At 45.1% G+C, this 22,533-nt stretch overlaps 1 pseudogene; it reads left to right on the forward strand.

The window, feature by feature from the left end:
• Window positions 1–13,159: 13,159 nt before the first annotated feature.
• Window positions 13,160–13,234, forward strand: LOC115832063 (annotated as a pseudogene).
• The last annotated feature ends 9,299 nt before the right edge of the window (window positions 13,235–22,533 follow it).

Consider the following 22,533-nt stretch of genomic DNA (forward strand, 5'->3'; position numbering starts at 1 on the left):
TATGTATTGTGTACCTGTATCAAAATATTTCATGTAACCCGTAAGTATATACACCTACTATGTACCCAAAAAATTGACAATTAAAAAAACCTCTCCTTTCTACTATTTTGCTGTCCTGGTGGTCTTTTGGATGGCAATATAAACATATATACACTCACATACATTTTAAGTAAATTTTAAAACACATAAAATAATATTTTAGAAAGCATATAAACATAACAAAATAAATTTAAATTGATAAAATATGACTAGTTTTAAAAATGGGATTCTGTGTATAATTTCATTTGGAATTGGGAAACTATTATTAAAGAGTTTGATAGCTGTGATCTTCTTCAGGTCCCAGACTAATAGATGTGTTTTGTTTAGATATCACTTTATTGTTAAACATTCTGAATTTGAATGTCTGTAGACAGGGCTGCTACTCTTCAGTTTACCACAGGCTCTACCTTACCCTTTTTGTTCTTTCCCTTTTATTGATACATAATAATTTCCATATTTGTGAGGTACATGTGAGTGTTTCTTACATGCAAAGAATGTGTAATGATCAACTCAGGGTAATTGGGGTCTCATCACCTTGTGTGTTTATCATTTTTATGTGTTGGTATTATTTCAAGTCCTTTCTTCTAGTTCCTTTGAAATATACATACTATTGTTGCCAAGTATAGAAGTATAGTCACCCTAGTCTGCTGTCAAACATTATAACTTGTCTCTTCCATCTAACTCTGTTTGCACCCAGAACCAATCTCGATTTATTCCCCACCCCCCACCCCCCACCACCCCAACTCTTCCCAGTCTCTGGTATCTGTCTTCCCCATCCTCTTGTGTTAAACTGGGTTACATTACCAAATCTTAATGAAGTGGCGTTGTTTGTCTGGGGTAAACACCTGAGGTTCATCGTCTCACGCCAAGGAAATTGAGTACATGGACACACAAGAAGTAGGTTTAGGAGCTGAGATGTAATGGGCAAAAGTAAGAGAAAGGAGAATAGCTCTCTATCCTGTGAAGGAGAGAGGTGCCCCAGTGGGACTTTAGCTGCGTGGAGTGCACCAGATTTTATAGACTGGCTTCAGGAGGCAATGCCTGATTTACGTATTGCCCACAGATTGGTTGGATTCGGTGTGACGTTTACATAGCTCCAGGAAGCTGTCCACCCGACCCTAATCTTGCTTATTATGCAAATGAGCTTGCCACTTGGTGGCGCCATGTTGCCTGCTCCTTACCGCACACGTGGTTGGCAAGTAAAAGGAAAGGTGGAGCTGTCATTTTGAACATGCCTAGTCCCCAGGTAGCCCTTTCCTGCTGGCACAACTGCTGGCACAACTGCTGGCATTCACTCGTGCAAGCTACTAGCTTGCCTTTGAATGTCTGCAGCTCGATTTTATAGGCTGCTGTTTGTTAGAAAAGAAAATGATTTGGGGGCTGCTTTTCATTAAAAGGATGAGGAGGATTTCCATACCCTCGCTATCTGCTTAAAATAATTTATTCTTAACTCCTATGTCATTAACATCTGCCTGATCCCTGGAGATAGCTGAAATTTCTATCAAATTATACAGAGAGGAAGAAAACTTGTTTAAAGCCCAGCAAGTATTTGTTAACTTGAAAAAAACCAAGGTGGCTACGTGCTCTTGTAGGGAATAATCTCTAAAGTGAGAATCAAGTACAGGCTGATCATGGCGGAAGTTGAGGTCAGATGTTAGAGGGTCTTGGAGGTGAGCTGAGAATTCTGTCTTTGACCCCATGGGGAATGGGAAACCACTGAATGTTGAATTGTAAAGGATTTAGAATTGTTAGGGAGGTTCTAGGAAGTGCCTCTTTAAAACCAAAGGTAAAATAATTTGTTCTAGATGAGATTAGGAGAACTAGGGCAGGTTAAAACAAGGCAGGTAAGTATGCCCTATGGTTAGTATTAATGGAGAGAAGCACTGGGTGTGTCTGCCAAGGGAATTTGGGAAAGTCTTCAAGAAAAACTATGGGTTAGATCCATTCTAGCACGTTGGCTGTGTTTTTTGTTGTTGTTTGTTTTTTTAGTGGTCATTAGTATTCCAAAGAACATTCATAAACAAGAAGTTAATTGGTTTCTTGGGAGCCCCAAGCAAGCCCCAAGCATGGGCCATTCAACCCAGAGAATGACTCATAGGCCATAAGCTAAATGACCAGGGACAAGGTTGGGTTTGCTGGGTTCTATGGGGAGGATAAAAGCAGGAGCCACAGAGAATCAACAGGAAGGTCACACGCCAGGATGCCTGGGCAAGCCAGGAAGTTGCTTAATTGGGTTGAGTGAACAAGAGGTAATAAAATCACTGGTATTTATTGAGGCTTTTTTATGTGCCAGGCATTGTGCTAAACCTTTTATAGGAATTTCTCTTCCTGAATCTTCTCACTACTGTACAAGTATAGGCACCATTGTGCCCATTCTAAGAAGGAGAAAACTGGGATAGAGAAGTTAAAACCATTTGTTCTTTGAACTGATTCCTGTTGATGGGATGAATTGAAAAGTATACTTGGATTTTTAATGTTCTCTCTCCTCAGAGGAAATGAAAAAGTTTGGTATCTTTATTCTAGTACACACTTGCAGTGAGATAGTGAGATAAGAAAGGTAGTAGGCTGGTGCCTTTTGTCCCTTGGTATCCATTGATCCTTCCTCCAGTAACAGCACCTGGGTTTCCCTCTGCGGGACCACTCCTCCCACGCTCAGGGCCTGTGTTTGTCTCAAATGACTCTACCCCCAGCTTCAGGGATAAGAATGTCCTGCAGCTTGGACAGTTCGTGCATTGCATTCTCTGTCCCAGGGAGGCAACAGCTGTTCCTCCCAGCTGTTCTAAAACATAGATGGCCTGTGGAGGAAGAGTCAGGACAACTAAATAGGCACAAGATCTGGGAGAAAACAGCTCCATATTTTTTCCAAAATGTGCTACTAGGTCAGTATCTATTTTTCTGAATAGCTAACATTCTCTTAGAAATGGTACATTTATTGTAATCCCAGCACTTTGGGAAGCTGAGGTGAGTGGATCACTTGAGGTCAGGGGTTCAAGACTATCCTGGCCAACATGGTGAAACCCTGTCTCTACTAAAAATACAAAAATTAGCTGGGTATGGTGGTGCATGACTGTAGTCCCAGCTACTTGGGAGGCTGAGGCAGGAGAATCGCTTGAACCTGGGAGGCGAAGATTGCAGTGAGCCGAGATAGTGCCAGTGCACTCTAGCCTGGCAACAGAGTGAGACTCCATCTCAAAAAAAAAAAAAAAAGAAAAAGAAATGGTACATTTATAGCTAGACCATAAGCTCTGTGTAGGCAGGGAGGTTGTCCAGCTGCATCCCAGCACCCAGTACAGTAAATGGTGGGTGTTTCATAAATGATTGTTGGATAATTGAATGAGTCGGACACTTATTCATTATTTACTGAATCCCAGCTTCAGAGAGGGGGACCTAGAGGTCTTTTAGTCTAACTTCTCCCACTTTACAGAAGAAGGAACCAGGGCAAGGTGACTCCTAGTGAGATCATAACTGAGTGAGAATTAAATTCCATGTCTCCCCTCCCCAATCCCTGGGTTTACTTTACAATACTAGGCTTCCCAAGGTAGAATGCCTGGCATATTTTTGTTGTGAAGATTATTTCAGCATTAAATAACACTGAATCCACATAGTGAGCAAATTGTTTCCTTTTAAAGTCTTTTTCTTTCTTTTTTTTTTTTTGTTTTTTTGAGACAGAGTCTCACTCTGTCGCCCAGGCTGGAGTGCAGTGGCACGATCTCTGCTCACTGCAACCTCCGCCTCCCAGGTTCAAGCAATTCTCTGCCACAGCCTCCCAAGTAGCTGGGATTACAGGTGCCCACCACCATGCCCAGCTAATTTTTGTATTTTTAGTAGAGACGGGGTTTCACCATGTTGGCCAGGCTGGTCTTGAACTCCTGACCTTGTGATCCATGTCTCTCGGCCTCCCAAAGTGTTAGGATTACAGGCATGAGCCACTGCGCCTGGCCAAGTCTTTTTTTTTTTTTTTAGACAAGGTCTTGCTCTGTCACCCAGGCTGGAGTGCAGTGAATGGCTCATTGCAGCCTCCAACTCCTGAGCTTAAGGGATTCGCCTACCAAATCCTCTACAGTAGCTGGGACTACAGGTGCGCACCACCAGACTTCGCTAATTTTCTTATTTTTTTGCAGAGACAGGGTCTCACTGTGTTGCTCAGGCTGGTCTTGAACTCCTGAGATCAAGCAATCCTCCTGCCTTGGCCTCCCAAAGTGCTAGGATTAGACGGGTGAGCCACCATGCCTGGCCTGCACTTGCACTTGACTAGTCTTAAAAAAAAAAAAAAAAGAATAAAGAATAGTCTTTTCCAAAGCCTCTGATCATAATGAGGAGGAAGTCTTAGTTTGGAGCTAATAAGTTGCTAACACCTTTCTAGCACTTGCTAATCTTTCCTAGAGCCGTCACAACTAATAGCATTAATTAATTTTATTTTATTTATTTATTTATTTTTTAGATGGAATCTTGTTCTTTTGCCCAGGCTGGAGTGCAGTGGGTGTGATCTCAGCTCACCGCAACCTCCACCTCCCAGATTCCAGGAATTCTCCTGTCTCAGCCTCCCGAGTAGCTGGGATTACAGTCACCCGTCACCACGCCCAGCTAATTTTTTGTATTTTTAGTAGAGATGGGGTTTTGCCATGTTGGCCAGGCTAGTCTCGAACTCCTGACTTCAAGTGATCTGCCCGCCTCAGCCTCCCAAAGTGCTAGGATTATAGGCATAAGCCACCATGACTGGCCCTAATAGCATTAATTTAATTTGATATTGTTATATTGTTTTATGAATATTTTCAAGCACACCCCAAAGAGAATAACATAATTAAGCTTCCATGTACCATCACCTAGCTTGAATTACTATCAACCTTCTATCAGTTTATTTTACATACCCACCCCCATCACATACTTTTTCCCAGGAGTAATTCAAAACAAATCTCATATATTATATCATGATACCCATAAATATTTCAGTATCTATAGCTAACAGATAAGGTCTTCCTTTTCAACATAGCCACATCGCCCTCATCTCATCTAACAAAATTAAAGTAATTCCTTAATTAGCCATCTGTGGTGCTGCGTGCCTGTAGTCCTAGCTATGGAAGGCTGAGACGGGAGGATTGCTTGAGCCCAAGAGTTTGAGGTCAGCCTGGGCGACATTGCATGCAAGGTCTCTAAAAAAAATAGAGGAAAAAAGTAATCCCCTAATATCATTCAATACTCAGTCTGTGTTCAAATTTTCGGTTTTCTGAAAAATGCCTATTTAAATTTAACTGCTTTGAATCAGGCTACAAAGAAGCTTGTGCTTTACACTTTATTCTTTTTTTTTTTTTTTTTTTTTGAGACAGAGTTTCACTCTTGTTCCCAGGGCTGGAGTGCAATGGTGCAATCTCGGCTCACTGCAACCTCTGCCTCCCGAGTTCAAGGGATTCTCCTGCCTCAGCCTCCCGAGTAGCTGGGATTATAGGTGCCAGCCACCACACACAGCTAATTTTTGTATTTTTTAGTAGAGACGGGGTTTCACCATGTTGGTATGGCTGGTCTTGAACTCCTGACCTCAGGTGATCCAGCTGAAGTGCTCCCAAAGTGCTGGGATTACAGGCTTGAGCCACTGCGCCCGGCCTACACTTTATTCTTATGGCTCATTTAATCTATTAGAGTTCCTCCCTCCACTCCCCACCTTTTGTCATGCCATTCATTTATTGAAGAAATCATATTATTTGCCTTGCAAAATTCACCATATTCTGGTTTGGCTGGTTTAATTCTTGTGTTTTCAGACACATTTCTCTATTCCTTTGTATTTACACTCAGGTTAATTTCTTTTGCCATAAGTACTTCCTATGTCATGGTGTGCACATTTTATTACATCACACCGTGAAGAACAAGATGTCTCTTTGTCCCACTCTTAGTGATGTTAAGATTATTGAATTCGGATGTGAGGATGATCTGGCTACGATATGTGTCACCTCATTGACCACCAGGGTTGATTTGGCTGCTCTGGCTGGCTAGGCAGGTGTCCCTGTCCTTCCTCACCGCTCCATGCACATCCCCCTGAAGCTGAGTGCTAGGTCTGAGAGGATGACCATCCCAGACAGAGCAGGACTGGTCTTCAATCAAGGGTGTACAAACAGCTGCACTCCCCTGCTAGAACCTCCAAACAAGCTATCAAGATTATTGAATTGGTTCAAGTACTGTTGTCCTGGCCCATCCATTACATGGTTCCTTATTGACCTCTCATTCCTTAATCGTTACTTTGACCCAATTACTATTAGGGGCTGCAAAATGTTGATCTTCAATTTCTAACAATGCTTCCTCAATGTTTTCAGGAAGAACTTCCCCTTGAGAAAGAAAAGTAGCTCAGAGCTCTCCAAAGAATGTGAAGTATGAAAAATTTATCAGGCCCCAAGAGACATGAGTATGAGACAGTCTTGACACCCACCCCCTTCCACTCCCATTTTCCAGGGACAATTGTTTAAAGGCATTTTTTTTCTTTCTTTCCTTCACCAAAGCTTCCAGACTAGTTGATAAATAACCTAAACTGTTACCATAAGTTGCACTATGTGACCTTTACCCATTATCTTTCTGTTCCTGGAATTTGTGGTGCAAAAGAACGTTGTATAGCCAATCAATAGCTTATGTTATTTTAATGTAAATTTAATTATATAAAACACTTAATAGTTCCAAAGTTAAAACTATATAACAAAGTAATCAGAGAACTCTAGCTTTTTATCAACAATAGTTTCTCTCTCCCTAAGGTAACCATCTCTATTAATTTTTAGTTTTACCTTTCAGTTGCTTCTTTTTGGGTATGTGAGCAAATGCACATGTACATGTTTTTATCTTTCTCTCCCTTGCAGTCTAAACATTGCTCTGCACTTTGTTTTTTATGGTTTGTTCACTTTTTACTAATATTCCCTGAAGCTCATTCTATAGCATTATATAAAAATTATTCATCCCTTTTTACATTTGGTTAGAATGTAATAGCATAATTGTATTATCACTGTCAATTACTTTCTCTTTATGACAAGTGTATCAGCCAAGTTACTGGCAGAAAACAGATGGCACTTTCAAAATGGGTAATCTGAGAATTTCATCAAGGGACTATTTATAAAGATGTGGGCCCTGTGTATGTAAATCACAAGGACAGTGCAGTCCTCTAGGGACAGCTGCAGCAAGGTGCCTGAGGGGTAAGGGAGAATGGGTACTAGAACCAGAGAGAGGGCCAAGGAACAGGAGCTCAGCCCTTGGGTTGAAGAACACAGCCAGTCTGCTGTGATCCCCTAGGGAAGGGGATGGGGAAAGAAAGATTCTAACCTCACTCTTGTTTCTCCCTCTTCCCAGTCGCCTACGGATGCTCCCCACTGGCCAATCCCAGATGGAAACAGAGGCCACGGGAGCTCATGGGTGTGGGCCATAAGGTCAGCCCCTCTGGCCTAGAGGGCAGATGGAGAGGGGCAGAGAGTGGATCCGAGGGTATAGGTGGACACACCTGGCAAATTATACTCTTTTTTCAGTGTTATGATATAAGGTTTTCTTTAAGTTAAATTTATTTAGATTAAAAAAATAAGTTGAAATAAAGTAAATAATTCTGTAGGTGTTATGAGGATATGGCAACAAAGGTGAAGATGGTACCAGATGACTGAAGTCTCAGAAGTCCTGCTCTGGACCACTACTCCTTCTATTTTAGATATTGGCCTCCCCTCCCTCCTACCCCCTCCCTGGCTGCCTTTCTCGTGGCCCTTTGAGAGCCTCTGAGAAACATTACGGAAATGATATTTTTAATTGGAAAGTACAGGAGAGGCCCAGAAGAGTCCTTGGTTGAAGGGGTTGGCGAGCCTCTGAAATGGATCTATATACTCCTGGGCATCCCACGGCACTAGGCCCCACCCAGACCCACTCCCGTGGCTGCCCTCCCATGAGCACAAGGTGGCTTTCTTATTTTTTGGCCAGCTGAGCAGCTGAGGGAAGCTGGATGCTGCCTGCCTTTGGGGCCAAAACTCTGGGCTGGAAACTGAAAAGGACCTTAAGGGGTAAAAAATCCCAGGCCTGGATTCAGTCCAAGCTGCACTTGGCCCTCACAAGCCAGTCATAGCCTGAGGGGCTAAGAATGATCTCAGAGAGTCAAGTGCAGTGGCTCACGCCTGTAATCCCAGCACTTTGGGAGGCTCAGGCAGGCAGATCACGAGGTAAGGAGTTCGAGCCCAGCCTGGCCAACATGGTGAAACCCTGTCTCTACTAAAAATACAAAAAAAAATTAGCTGAGCGTGGTGGCACTCCCCTGTAGTCCTGGCTACTCGGGAGGCTGAGGCAGGAGAATAGCTTGAACCCGGGAGGTGGAGGTTGCGGTGAGCCAAGATCGTGCCACTGGACTCCAGCCTGGGCGACAGAGCGAGACTCCATCTGAGAAAAAATAAAATTGTCTTGTGTGTGTATTTATGGGCCTGTTCTCTATTGCCTTCTCCCCAGAATGTAAGTGCCATGAAAGCAGGGACCTAGTCTGTCTTTGTCACCACTGTAGCCCTTGTGCCTCACACAATGCCTGCATTTGTTTCACAGTGATGATGTTTCCATTATCAATAACTCACCATATGAATTTTATATTTCTTTTACCATAATTTTAAAAATCAGCCTTAATAGTTACAAAAATTAGAAAGTTTAAGAAATAATGTTACAGTTAATTTTTAAGAATTTTACTGACTCCCACAGCTCTTGGATTACAGGTACCAGCCAGTGTACCTGTCCTTGCTTTCTTGATATTTTCTCTGTCTAGTGGTTTTGCTTCTTTCACAGGCTCTCTTTGCCTTTCCCTCTATGCCTATTTTAAAAATGTAAAATGGGCATGGTGGCTCACACCTGTAATCCCAGCACTTTGGGGGACGGAGATGGGAGGATTGCTTGAGCCCAGGAGTTAAAGAGCAGCCTACACAACATAGTGAGACCCCCTCCCCCGCATCTCTATAAAAGTAAAAAAATAGCTGGGCCTAGTGGCGTGCATCTGTAGTCCCAGCTACTCTGGAGGCTGAGGAAGGAGGATCTTTTGAGCCTGAGAAGTCAAGGCTGCAGTGAGCCATGATCGCACCACTGCTCTCTAGCCTGGGCGACAGAGTGAGACTCTGTCTCAAAAAGATAAAAATTAAAATAAAAAATAAAAGTATAAAATAACACATGATTATATTCTCATAAGAAACTGAAGTGCCTGCACAGTGGCTCACGCCTATAATCCCAGCACTTTGGGAGGTCGCAGCAAGAGCATCACTTCAGCCCAGGAGTTCAAGACCAACCTGGGCAACAGGGAGAAACTCTGTCTCTAAATAAAAATGAAAAGAAAAGAAAGAAATTCAAGATAGAAGTATAAATAAATAAATAAATAAATATAAAAGTCCCTCCCCTTCACCTCCATTTTCACTCCAATGTATCCCTTCCCCAGAGGCTAACATTACTTCTGGTGTTTTGTGCATGCATGGCTGCTCTTGATCTCTGCTGCTATCCTTTCTCTCTCTCTCTCTCTCTCTGACTCTGTGCATGGGTTCACTGGGTCTCAGTCCCTCTAACCTTTGTTTCTTCTGTTTCTCTGTGTGTCTCTTTCTCTGGCCTCTCTCAGTGTCCCTATGTCTCTTTCCCTTTCTATCTCTGCCTCTGCCTCTCACTCTCTCTCTTTCTTCATCTCTGTCTCATTCTATTTCTGCCTCTCTTATCAGAATACAGTTTTTAATAGTTAAAAACATGACTCATAAAAAATGAATAAAAATGAATAAAAAATGAGCACATGTTAATGATTTTTTTTAACCCATTAATGAGGGAATAAGCAGCATGGTAAAGTTGGTTCAGAGAGAATTCAAAAAGAGATTATACAGCTACTGCATTGAAAGAATGCTGGAAAAAGACTGCTGGGTAATATACAAAACTGGTTAATGCCCTGCAAGGCAATTGCACTATCACCTCTGGGGTTCTTTTTTTTTTTTTTTTTTCTAATGGACAGAAACTTGCAAGTTAACACGTAACTTCAAAGTCAGAGCCCTCATCAATAGTAAGTAGCATATCCCCTAGAGAAGATGATTCCTGGATGGACTTGTCAGACCATGTTCCAGTCTAACACTGAGAGGACATGCAGTCACCCTTTTGCTTTGTTGCTAAGTTTCAGGTAAGTTTTCTTTGCATTTGCTTCTGTGTCTGTCTCATCTCTCTGTCTCTCTGTCTCTCACCTCTGTCTCTGTCTCTTTTTTCTTTGAGACGGAGTCTCACTCTGTCGCCAGACTGGAGTGCAGTGGCGGGATCTCCATTCACTGCGACCTCCACCTCCCGGGTTCAAGTGATTCTCCTGCCTCAGCCTCCCGAGTAGCTGGGGCTACAGGCACGCACCACCACGCCCAGCTAGATTTTTTTTTCTTTGTATTTTTAGTAGAGATGGGATTTCACCATGTTGGCCAGGATAGTCTCGGTCTCTTGACCTCGTGATCTGCCCACCTTGGCCTCCCAAAGTGCGTGAGCCACTGCGCCCGGCCATTCCTTTTTTTTTTTTTTTTTTTTTTGAGATGGAGTCTGGCTCTTTCACCCAGACTGGAGTACAGTGGCGTGGTCTCGGCTCACTGAAACCTCCGGCCCTCAGGTTAAAGCGATTCTCATGCCTTAGCCTCTCGAGTTGCTGGGATTACAGGCGCGTGCCACCACACCCAGCTAATTTTTATATTTTTAGTAGAGACGGGGTTTCGACATGTTGGCCTGGCTTGTCTGAAACTCCTGACCTCAGGTGATCCACCCGCCTTGGCCTCCCCAAGTGCTAGGATTACAGGCATGAACCACCATGCCTGGCCTCTGTCTCTCTCTTAATCATGGCAGACAGACTCCCCGTGTCTGACTCTCCCTTCCACTGTCTGACTCTGTCTGTCTTCCTTTGTCTCCTTTCTCTGTCTTGATTTAACAAACTTATTTTAATCACTTTCCCTTAGGGGTTGATCATGAGCCAGGACATGCACCAGGAGCTACAGGGAGAGGACAGAGCTGAATCCAACATGCCGTTGACACTCTTTGTTTCTTTGCAGAATTGAAAGGAAATCAAATGGAAGTTCTAAGTGCTGGGAGGAGAGGAGCTGAGGGTGTGGGGACGTGGCAGGGAAAGGGAGGGCCAGCAAGCTGCAGTGGGCTGGAGTGAGCTCCCAGCTTCGGCTGGCTGGGCGGAGATGATTTCACACCACAAAAATGTCTGAATCAGGAGAATAACCTAACTTGGGATGGGGCTGGGAAGCGAGCCTTTCAGTGGGAGACGGGGGAGCTGGAGAGCTCAGCGTTGGGCCAGATGGGGTGGCTGGCTATGATTTGTCCTGACCCTTGGGTCTGCCTCATTGTTCTGCGATCTTAGGAAAGAAACAATTCTTCTTCCATGCTGCAAGTGAAAGGGCAGAGTCCAGCCTCTAGAGAGATAGCAAGATAGACTTAGGGCTGCAACTCTGAAGAATCATGAAGTCTCTGCCAGCAAACTCAGGGATTTGAGTAAGGAATTCAGGGGAGGAAGAGAAGCAGGAGACAGAAAGAGGAGGAAAACACTGAATTTAATGGTCAAAAGGTCTTTAAGTTACATGGCCTAGTGAGTTTCAAGCATTTTATTAGCTGCAGAATCCTTGTTTACAATTAACATAGCAAAACAACAGCTGCCTCTAAGGGGTTCTCAGGAGGATCTGAACCCCATCATCTTGGTTCTCATCACCCACTGCCGGGAAACTATGACTTAACCCAATAGCCTCATTTTACAAATGAGCAAAATGGCTGGGCACGGTGGCTCACGTCTGTAATCCCAGCACTTTGGGAGGCTGGGGCAGGTGGATCACTTGAGATCAGGAGTTCGAGACCAGTCTGGCCAACATGGTGAAACCCCGTCTCTACTACAAATACAAAAATTAACTGGGCATGGTGGCGGGTGCCTGTAATCCCAGCTACCTGGGAAGCTGAGACAGGAGAATCGCTTGAACCTGGGAGGCAGAGGTTGCAGTGAGCCGAGATCATACCATTGCACTCCAGCCTGGGCAACCGAGTGAGACTCCATCTCAAAAAAAAAAAAAGAAAAAAGAAAAAACGAGCAAAGTAAGGCCCAGAACGAGAAAAGGATTTGCCCATATCACTTAATGATTGGGTGAGGAGCCCAGGTCTCTCGAATCCTTGTCCGGCGTCATTTTGTTTATTTATTTATCTATTTATTTATTTATCTGTTTATTTATTTATTTATTTTTGAGACAGGGTCTCACTCTGTTGCCCAGGCTGGAGTGCAGTGGCATGATCTCAGCTCACTGCAACCTCCACCTCCTGGGTTCAAGTGATTCTCATTCCTCAGCCTCTCAAGTAGCTGGGATTACAGGCATGCACCACCACATCTGGCCAATTTTGTATTTTTAGTAGAGAAGGGGTTTCACCATGTTGGCCAGGCTGGTCTTGAACTCCTGACCTCAGGTGATCCCTCTGCCTTGGCCTCCCAAAGTGCTGGGATTACAGGCATGAGCCACCGTGCCTGGCATTTTTTTTTTCTTTCAAATAGGGTTTCACTTTGTTGCCCAGGCTAGAGTGCAGTGGCAGGATCACACCTCACTGCAGCCTTGACCTCCTTGGGCTCAAGTGATCCTGCCACCTCACCCTCCTGACTAGCTGGGATCTCAGGCCCACGCCACACCAGGCTAATTTTTGTATTTTTTTGTAGAGCCAGGCCTCCCTGTGTTGCCCAGGCTGGTCTTGAACTCCTGGGCTCAAGTGATCTGCCTGCCTTGGCCTCGCAAAGTGCTCGGATTACAGGTATGAGCCACAGCACCTGGCCTCTGGTTTCTCCTTTCGGGAAGATGCCGGGCTAATAGATGGAGTCTCTTCCTCTAGCTTCGGGGTGGACATAGGGACTACCAGCTGCCTGCCTGCCCAGAGTGACCAAACCAAAAGCTTCTAGCAGCAGGCTTGAGTCTTTGGTGGCTTCTGCTTGGATCTTGGAACTCCCCCTCTTCCCACAGAGCCCTGGAGAGCTTGCCATGCTCTGGGTCTTTGGATATATCACCCCTTCTGTCCAGCGTTCATTTTTCTTCACCTGGAAAGCCAGTGGGCTGAAAAATAAATCGGTGCATTCCAAAGTTTTTTTTTTTAATTACTGAAACCACTTTTGGAAATTAAATCTCACAAGAGTCTACTTTCAGGGATTATTTCTATAGTTCGTTACTAGAGAAGTTTCTCTGAAACGTAAATTAAAATTTTATTAAAAATTAAAAAATAAAAACAAAGTACAAATAAAAATAAAAAAGAAATGAAATTTTAGACAAAAGCCCAATACTTCAAACAGACAAAAGCAGTTCTGCTGTGGTTGAGGCAAGGACGGACGAGGGATCTGAAGATCCGCCTCCTTGGCCTTCTTTCTGTCCTCTTAAGACTGCTGCATGGAACTCCCAGAGCTCCACAGAATGCAGTCGGAAACTGACATGGGAAATCTCGAAGAATCATGACAAGAAGCTCCTGTCTGAGGAAAGGTACAAGAGCCTGGAGTGGGGTGAGACGACATGAAGCCGCAGTGCTGGATCAGCCTCAGATGACAGTGAGGGTCGCCTTGTCTCAGGCAGTGGAGAAGAAGAGACAGGGGTGGGGGAAGGGGATGGGGCTGAGCTGCTTAGTCTAGATCGCCCTTCCTCGTCAGCCATCTGCCCCAGCCCAGAGACCCCAGAGGACGGAGTGTTCAGGCTGCCTCTCAGGCTGGCTGAGTCATGCAGCATAGGCTGCCACGTCTCTGGGCTGGCGGGGCCGTCATTATTCCTGGCCTCACTGCAGCTAAACTGAAGAAAGGTTTGGTTTGTGGGCCACGTCAAGGAACGTTTAAGAGCTGCCACGTTGTCAGGGCTGGGTTATTGGGCTTTTCCCCTCCTTCAGAGAAGATTTCCAGGCGTGTGGGCTTTCAGAAGAAAACTGATGCCTGTGTGTGAGTGTTCCCTGGACCTGGACCAGCAGCGGCAATATTACAGACCCGGGGGTTGGGGCAGACTGAGCCAATCTGCTGCCGAGCTCCTCCGACCCTCCCCAGAGCAGCAGGGAGCCCTGCACCGTCAAAGTCATGGATACAGAGCCCAGGAAAAAGGCTGAAGGGCTATGAAACCAATAATACAAATCTTTAACCTTTGGAGAGTGATTGGCCACATCAACAGCCGAAGATGTTTTCTCAGTGTGGTTTAATAAAAAGAGCAATAGGTCGAAGAGTTAGTTAGCTTGAGTCAAGCCCCAGCTCTGCTATTTATTGGCCGGGAGACCCAGGCCAGCTCACTTTACCTTTCTGAACCTCAGTTTCTTCTTCAAACGAGGGTGTTGGAGATAATACACATTCCCCCAAAGAGTTTGTTAGGAAACGAAGTTCTGTGGAATGCATTAAAAATTCATGAAAAAGAGTACTCTGTGATAGCTTTAACCGAGTTCAACAGGTTTCTTTTCAGCAGACATTTTCAGCGCTTTTAAGGTTTAAAGGTGCCCCAGGAATATCCACAAGGAAGGTAGTGAGTGCTGCATTTCGCAAACGTACTTGAACCCAGGGTCCCCCTATCTTTCTGGAATATGTTATAGGACTAATATTTTGTGAAACACACTTTGGAAAATGTTGAATTAGATAATCTACTTATAAGATAGCTGACATTTATGAAGTGCTTCGTTCATGCAGCAGTGGGCCAAATGCGTCACATATATGATCTCATTTAATCCTCACAAGCACCTCACAAGAACTTTACACTTGAGGAAGCTGAGGCTGGAGGTTGATAACATGCCTCAAGTCTTCTAGAGTTAAGTAACTTTGACCCAGGACCCAAGCCCAGAGATCTGACTCAAAAACTAGGCCTCCTAGCATCCTCTTATATTTACTGACTCCCTAAAATCTATGTTCACTTGAATCTTACACTGACTTTGTACCCAGGAGAGTGAAATATTTTAATCATGCTCATTTTACAGATAAGAACACTCAGGTTTGGAAAGGAAAAGTGAGCTGCTTAAGGTCAGAGTATAAGCAGGGCCTCAGGGCACAGGTCCTACTAAGGGAAGAACCCAAATCAGAACTCAAATGAGTGCTTCTTTCTCCTTGGGTGATGCTATGGTTGGAACATGTACCCCTAAAAGCATGTGTTGAAAACTTAATCCTCAATGCAGCAGTGTTGGGAGGTGGGGCCTCTTGGGAGATGCTTAGGTCATGAGGGCTCTGCCATTACAAGTTGATTAACATCAATTAGGGTTTGAGGTTGCAAGTTCTATCTCTTGCTCTCTTTCTCGCCCTCTCTTTGCCCTTCCACCATGGCATGACACAGCATGAAGACCTTTGCCAGATGCTAGTCCTCAATCTTGGACTTCCCAGCTCCAGAATCATGAGCCATTAAATTTCTGTTTATTATAAATCACCCAGTTCCAGGTATTTTGTTATAACAACACAAAAACAGACTAAGACCAGTGGGTTTGTGTCAACATGTCAACATGAAAAGGTGCAGCCAACGCATTGTTAACGTTTGTCACCTCAGTGGAGAGGGAGCCTCTGTGAGAAGGAGGTGCCTTGGCAAACTCTTACCGGGACCCTGGGTGGAGGCAGTGGGTGCAGTGGAAAGAGTCTTGACTGTTAAGAGTTTGGGAGCTTTCAATTTAACCCCACCATGGGCCAACTGTGTGACTTTGGGCAAGTCTGTCTGCCCAAGCCCAAAATGGGCTTAGTGAATCCTGACCTTTCTACTTTGTAGACTAAATGTGCCACTCAATAAGATTAGGGTGATAAAAGTCCTTTCTGGGCCAGACGCGGTAGCTCACGCTTGTAATTCCAGCACTTTGGGAGGCTGAGGTGGGCAGATCACTAGGTCAGGAGTTCAAGACCATCCTGGCTAACTTGGTGAAACCCTGCCTCTACTAAAAAATACAAAAAATTAGCCAGGCGTGGTGGCACATGCCTGTAATCCTAGCTACTCAGGAGGCTGAGGCAGGAGAATTGCTTGAACCCAAGAGGCAGAGGATGCAGTAAGCCAGGATTGTGCAACTATACTCCAGCCTGGGTGACAGAACGAGACTCTGTCTCAGAAAAAAAAAAGTCCTTTGTGAGCTACAAAGAGCTAAAGGAGAAACCTTCAACTGCTCAGTGGGTGTATTGCAAGTAGGGAGGGTGCTGAGGTTTAATTTCATCTTCCTCTGTTTGGCCTTGGCCTGGTTGGTGGATGCTCTGCTTCGGGGACCCAGGACCAGATGACAATGGGTTCTTTGTGCCCTTCAGACAATGGGAAGGCCTGCCTGGGGAAAGATACAGTAACAAGGCAACAGGCTGAGTCAGCCTCCAGTGTGCTTGAACCTTCTTAGCTTGGCAGCCTTGACATTCAGCCAGCCACACAAAGGGTATATTTGAGAGTTCTGATACATAATCCCCATCCCAAAGAGGTCAGCCTGCCCAGTCCCTCCCTCCAGAGATTTGGATCAGGCCAGAGCTGGCTTCAGCCTGGGAGACAGAGGCCCCAGGCCTAGCTGTCCACACTGTAACCTTGGGCTCTTTAAACCTCAATATTCCCAGCCACACACGGAAAATCTAGGATTGAATAGGGCTAAAGGGCCCTATCAGTTCTAAGCTTTGAAAAAATAGGAGAGATCCAATCTGAGCTTGAAGGATGAATGGCTTTGGGTTTGGGGCCAGTGGAGGAAGGGAGGCAGCCATGGCCAGAAGGGCAGAATGGGCAGTTGAGTGCATGGGGAAGTCATGGAGAGAGGGCTCTGGAGTGGAGTTACCTGTGTGTATTCCTGGCTTCTCCACTGTGGGACCTTGACCAAGTGATTTAGTTCTCAGAACTTTTCTTTACTCATCTTTAAAATGGGAATGGTAATTGTACCCACCTATGGTAGACAAAATAATGGCCCCTCTAAAGATGGACGTGCCCTAATCTTCAGAACCTATAAATAGGCTGTCTTACATGGGAAAGGGGGCTTTGCAGATTAATTTAAGGATTTAAAGGTGGGAAGATTATCTTACATTATTTAGGTGGGCCCAGTGTAATGACAAGTGTTCTTAAAAGTTGAAGGCCAGAGGGTCAAAGTCAGGAAAAGATGTTAAGGCAGAAGCAGAGTTGGAGTGATGTGCTTAGAAGACAGAGTGAGGGTTCACAAGCCAAGGAATGAGGGTGGCCTCTAGAAGCTGAAAAAGGTAAGAAAATAGGCAGGGCACAGTGGCTCACGCCTGTAATCCCAGCACTTTGGGAAGCCCAGGCAGGCGGATCACCTGAGGTCAGGAGTTCGAGACCAGCCTGACCAACATGGAGAAACCCCGTCTCTATTAAAAATACAAAATTAGCCAGATATGGTGGCACATGCCTGTAATCCCAGCTGCTCGCGAGGCTGAGGCAGGAGAATCGCTTGAACCCGGGAGATGGAGGTGGCGGTGAGGCGAGATTGCAACATTGCACTCCAGCCTGGGCAACAAGAGTGAAACTGTCTCAAAAAAACAAAACAAAACAACAACAACAAAAAGGTAAGAAAACAGATTCTTTCCTCAACAGATTCATCCTTCCTCAGGAAGGAACCCAATGACACCTTGATTTTAGGAGTTCTGACCTCCAAAACTATAAGATAATAAATGTGTGTTGTTTTTAAGTCACCAAATTTGTGGTAATTTACTATAGTAATGATAGAAAACAAATATTCTGTGTAAGTGTTGTTGTGTTAAATGAGATAACGGACATAAAGTGTTTAGCCCACCGTCTGCTTTGTAATATTGAATATGATTGTCTGTCTTCTCAGTTTAGTAACAATTGCTCCAATGAAACCTGGTCCCTCATGGGCCCTCAAGTTCTCCTATGTAAGTTTTGTTGAGTTTTTTTAACCTGAAAGGCTCACTCAGGAGTTACGACCTGGAGATCTGAACTGCTGAGATCCTGATGCTGTTTTTAATGCATGGCCTTAGGAGATGTTTCTTTGTCCTGCTTTTATTTGTTTAACTTTATGCTTGGTTGCTTTCCTCCTTGCCAGAAGCCAAATCCACAGAGCCTTACTGATCTATTTCCAGAGTTCAGACCTCTTGCTCCCTGTACAAGTATTCCTGTCCCTGTGTAGGAATAGTTTACCTGGCGCCAGTCCAGCTCCCAGAGATGGTTCATCAGGTGGTCCATAGGCTGGTCTCAGAGCTAGTGACAGAGTCTCTGGAGTCAGTGAGCAGAAAGACAAACAGGTTCTTGGTGTGGTTAAGAATCTGGTTTTTAGCTAGGGGTCAGGAGACCTGGTTTTGAGCTCCAGTTTCCCTGAGTGATAGAGACCTCAGTTTCTCCATATCTGCACTGTAGGTTCTAATCCCTACCCTAACTCTTTCACAGGACTGCTGTGGCATTCACTGAGATAGTGGACAAGAAAGTATGTTGAAATGGCTAAAAGGGTGTAAAAAGGGTAGGAATGAACAACAGGAAAATGGAGGAGAAAAGGATGAGGAAGAACAGGAGGAGAAGGGAAATCTCCCCCAGTAGGTAATTCTAGCCACACTTTCAGTTACTTGAAAAAGCCAAGCTCTCCTCACATCAGGGTTTTGGTGCTTGTTTTCCCCTCTCCTGGAATACTCTTCTCTCAGCCCTTCTCATTGACTCATCCTTCAACATCTTTCTCATCTTGCCTCCTCCAAGATGCCTATGCTAATGACCCTATCTAAAGTCATCCTCCATTGCTTTTTCATTTCATCTTCCTTATTTCTTCCATAGAACTGATCACAACCTGAAATGAGCTTACGGCCTGCCTTCACCTATTGGAATGTAAAGTGCAAGGGGGCAGAGCCTTGTCTGTCCTATTTATTGCTATATCCCCAGTGCCTGATGCAAAGCACAATAAAGATTGAATGAATGAACGAGGTAGCTGATGTACTGGGGGTGTAGGGAGCCTGGATGGCAGGCACATGTGGACATTTCCCAGGCAGTCCCTTGAGTTCTAAGGTTGTGGCTGGGGTGCTAGGTCAGGAGGGCAGGATCAGGGTGAAGTGAGAAGTGCCTAGAAGAGCACAGCTGGAGAGTGGTTGGAGAGGGCAGTGGGCAGGCAGCAGGGACCCCAATATACTGACTGATTGCTTTACAAGATGAAAAGCTGATTCAGCCTAATGTTGGATCAGCAACATTCTTGACTCAGGAGAGGGCTGTATGGTCTGAAGTCCACATATGTCAGAGCTGGAGAGGAATTGAGGGGGAAGTAGTGTGCAGTAGTCAAGCACTTGGGCTCTGGTGTCCCTTAAACCTGGATTTGAATCTCTGATTTACCATATACTTGGTGCATAAGCTTGAGCAAATTATTGATATGAACTTCATTTTCCACGTTTATAAAATGGGAATAATAGCAGTTCCAGATTTATAAGAGTTAAATCAGACAATATATGCAAAGAGCTTAGCTGGTGCTTGGCACATAGTAGGTGTTTAATAAATGCTGGCTCTTATTACTACTATTCTGCTGTCCAACCTATTTTATAAATGAAAAGGTGTAGGGTCAGGTACAGTGGCTCATGCTTGTAATACTAGCACATTGGGAGGCCAAGGCAGGAGGATTGCTTGAGGCCAGGAGTTCAAGACCAGCCTGGGTAACCTAGCAAGACCTTGCCTCTATTAACACAATTAAAAAGAAAGAAACAAAAGGTGTAGTTCAGAGAGGGGCAGGGATGAGCCCAAAGTCTCTCAGTGACTCAATAGCAGAGCAGGACTCACACCCAGGTCTATCATATCTGGCTGGATCGTGCTTCTCTCCCTTCCTATAAAGCCCTTGGCAGGTGGCAGGAAGACCAGCCTTAGTCTTAGTGGTCTTCCTTTCTAGGTCAGAGTCATCCTTGCTTCAGAGGCTCCTGCTGCCCCAGGATGCTTATTTTTTTTTGCTTTTTGAGGCAGAGTTTCACTCTTGTTGCCCAGGCTGGAGTGCAATGGTGTGATCTCAGCTCACTGCAACCTCCACCTCCTGAGTTCAAGCAGTTCTGCCTCAGCTTCCCAAGTAGCTGGGATTACAGGCATGAGCCACCACGCCTGGCTAATTTTGTATTTTTAGTAGAGATGGGGTTTCACTATGTTGGTCAGGCTGGTCGCCGAACTCCTGACCTCAGGTGATCCACTCACCTCCGCCTCCCAAATGTTGGGATTACAGGTGTGAGCGACCGCACCCAGCCATATGCTCTTATCCTTAGATATAAAACCTACCAAGTTTTCCTTCTGGGAGTGATTCTGGCTCAGGGTGTCCCCACAGAGACCTGGAAGTGGCCCTCAGGAGGGATCTCTGTTCCAGAGCTTCAGCCCAGCCCCAACCAGACTTCCACCTCCTGAACTGAAAGCCACATGGGGACACCAGCCAAAAACGGGGAAGAGTTCCACTGGTTCATCCTCATCAGAATCATCATTTTAGTTTATGAATAAAAATACAAAGCTTCTGCTAATTTTAGTCCCCATAATGCCTGGGAGCTATAGCAACCAATCCTATAAAATATACATCTGTCCAGATGGCAAAACAGGTACCTGGAGAGTCCACCAGCACCATGTATTCAGCAGCCAAAAGCTCTTGGCTTTTGAACCAGGGTGAGAGGCCTTGGGGGTCTTTATTTATTTATTTAGAGATGGAGTCTTGCTCTGTCTCCAAGGCTAGAGTGCAGTGGTGCCATCTTGGCTCACTGCAACCTCCGCCTCTTGGGTTCAAGCGATTCTCCTGCCTCAGCCTCCCATGTAGCTGGGATTACAGGCACGTGCCATGATGCCCAACTAATTTGTTTTGTATTTCTAGTAGAGACGGGGTTTTGCAATGTTGGCCAGGCTGGTGTCAAACTCCTGACCTCAGGTGATCTACCTGCCTCAGCCTCCCAAAGTGCTGGAATTACAGGCATGAGCCACCATGCCTGGCCTTATTATTATTATTATTATTATTATTACAGACAGCATCTTGCTCCGTCACCGAGGCTAGTCTCAGGCTTCTGGCCTTAAGCAATCCTCCTGCTTCAGCCTCAGAGTAGCTGGGACTCCAGGAATATACTACTGCACCCGGCCCTTGGGGGTCATCTGGAGCAGATGCCTTCTTTGTTGTTTGTGGATTTTTCTGCAGAGAAAGTTCATGGCTTCCTTCAGGTTCTCAAAAGGACCAAACACCCTAACTTTTATATTCCACTTCAGTGGTCTGAGGGTCTCTTGGGTGTGGGGCACTGTTCCAGGCTGCAACCCTAGTAAAAGACAACCCTCTCTTTTTTCAGATGGGCAAGTGGAAGTTCATTTATTTATTGAATAAAATTTTGCGAGCCAGCTTTGTGTGGGGCACTGGTCAACATGTTGGGCACAAAGCAGTAAACGGACATGTGAAGTCCCTGCTCTCAACAAGCTTCTGTCTAGTGGGGGAAACAAATGGTTTCTGAGAATGACAGGTGATGGGGAGGAAATAAAACAGTGTAAGGCGATGAACTGTGCCTGTGAGAGAGGCAAGTAGATTGAGTGGCCAGAGAGGGCCTCTCTAAGGAGGTGACATTAGAATAGGCACAGGAAAATCAGGTGGAAGGGTGTCTCTGGCAGAGATAAGAGCAAGTGCAAAGATTCTGGGCATGGTGGCTCACATTTGTAATCCCAACACTTTGAGAGGCCAAGGCGGGCGGATCACTTGTGGTCAGGAGTTCGAGACCAGTCTGGCCAACATGGTGAAACCCTGTTTCTACTAAAAATACAAAAATTAGCCTGGTGTGGCGGTGCGTGCCTGTAATCTCAGCTTCTTGAGAGGCTGAGGCAGCAGAATCATTTGAACCCAGGAGGTGGAGGTTGCAGTGAGTTGAGATTGAGCCACTGCCCTCCAGCCTGGGCAACAAAGTGAGAGTCTGTCTCAAAAAAAAAAAAAAAAAAAAAAATCCTGGGGTGGGAGAAGCTTTGGGGTAGTTGAAGGAATGGAAGGAAGTTGGCATGGCTGGAGCAGCGTGGGCACAGAGGACAGTGGTAGGAGGAGAGAATGGCAAGAGAGACAGGGGCCACAGCAGATGGAAGTGTATCATGAGGGTGTTCTTTGCCTTCTCCCTTTCCATGGTATTCAAACCCAACCTATGCTTCAAGGTCCACCTCTTTCAGGAATCCACCAATCTGAAGCCCTGGGATAAGCCTTAGAGTCTGTACCACTCATGTAAGTGGGTGTATGTGTAAGGCACAACCTTTCAGCAAGATCCAAAGCTCCTTGAATAGTGAGTTATCTCTATTGATTGATTGTTCACAGTCAGTTACAGATTGAATTCCTTGTTGTATTTTTTTTCCCTTCTCAGTTCTGCACTTAACTAGTCAAAAAATTAAAAAACAATTTAAGAAACCACAAAGCTAAGCTGGGTGCGGTGGCTCACGCCTGTAATCCTAGCACTTTGGGAAGCCAAGGCATTTGGATTGCCTGAGCTCAGGAGTTCGAGACCAGCCTGGGCAACATGTTGAAACCCCATTTCTACTAAAAATACAATAAATTAGCTGGGTGTTGTGGCATGTGCGCCTGTAATCCCAGCTACTCTGGAGGCTGAGGCATGATAATTGCTTGAACCCGGGAGGCAGAGGTTGCAGTGAGCCGAAATCA

This window comes from Nomascus leucogenys, chromosome 2 (assembly GCF_006542625.1).
Source record: "Nomascus leucogenys isolate Asia chromosome 2, Asia_NLE_v1, whole genome shotgun sequence".
Classification (NCBI taxonomy): Eukaryota; Metazoa; Chordata; class Mammalia; order Primates; family Hylobatidae; genus Nomascus; species Nomascus leucogenys.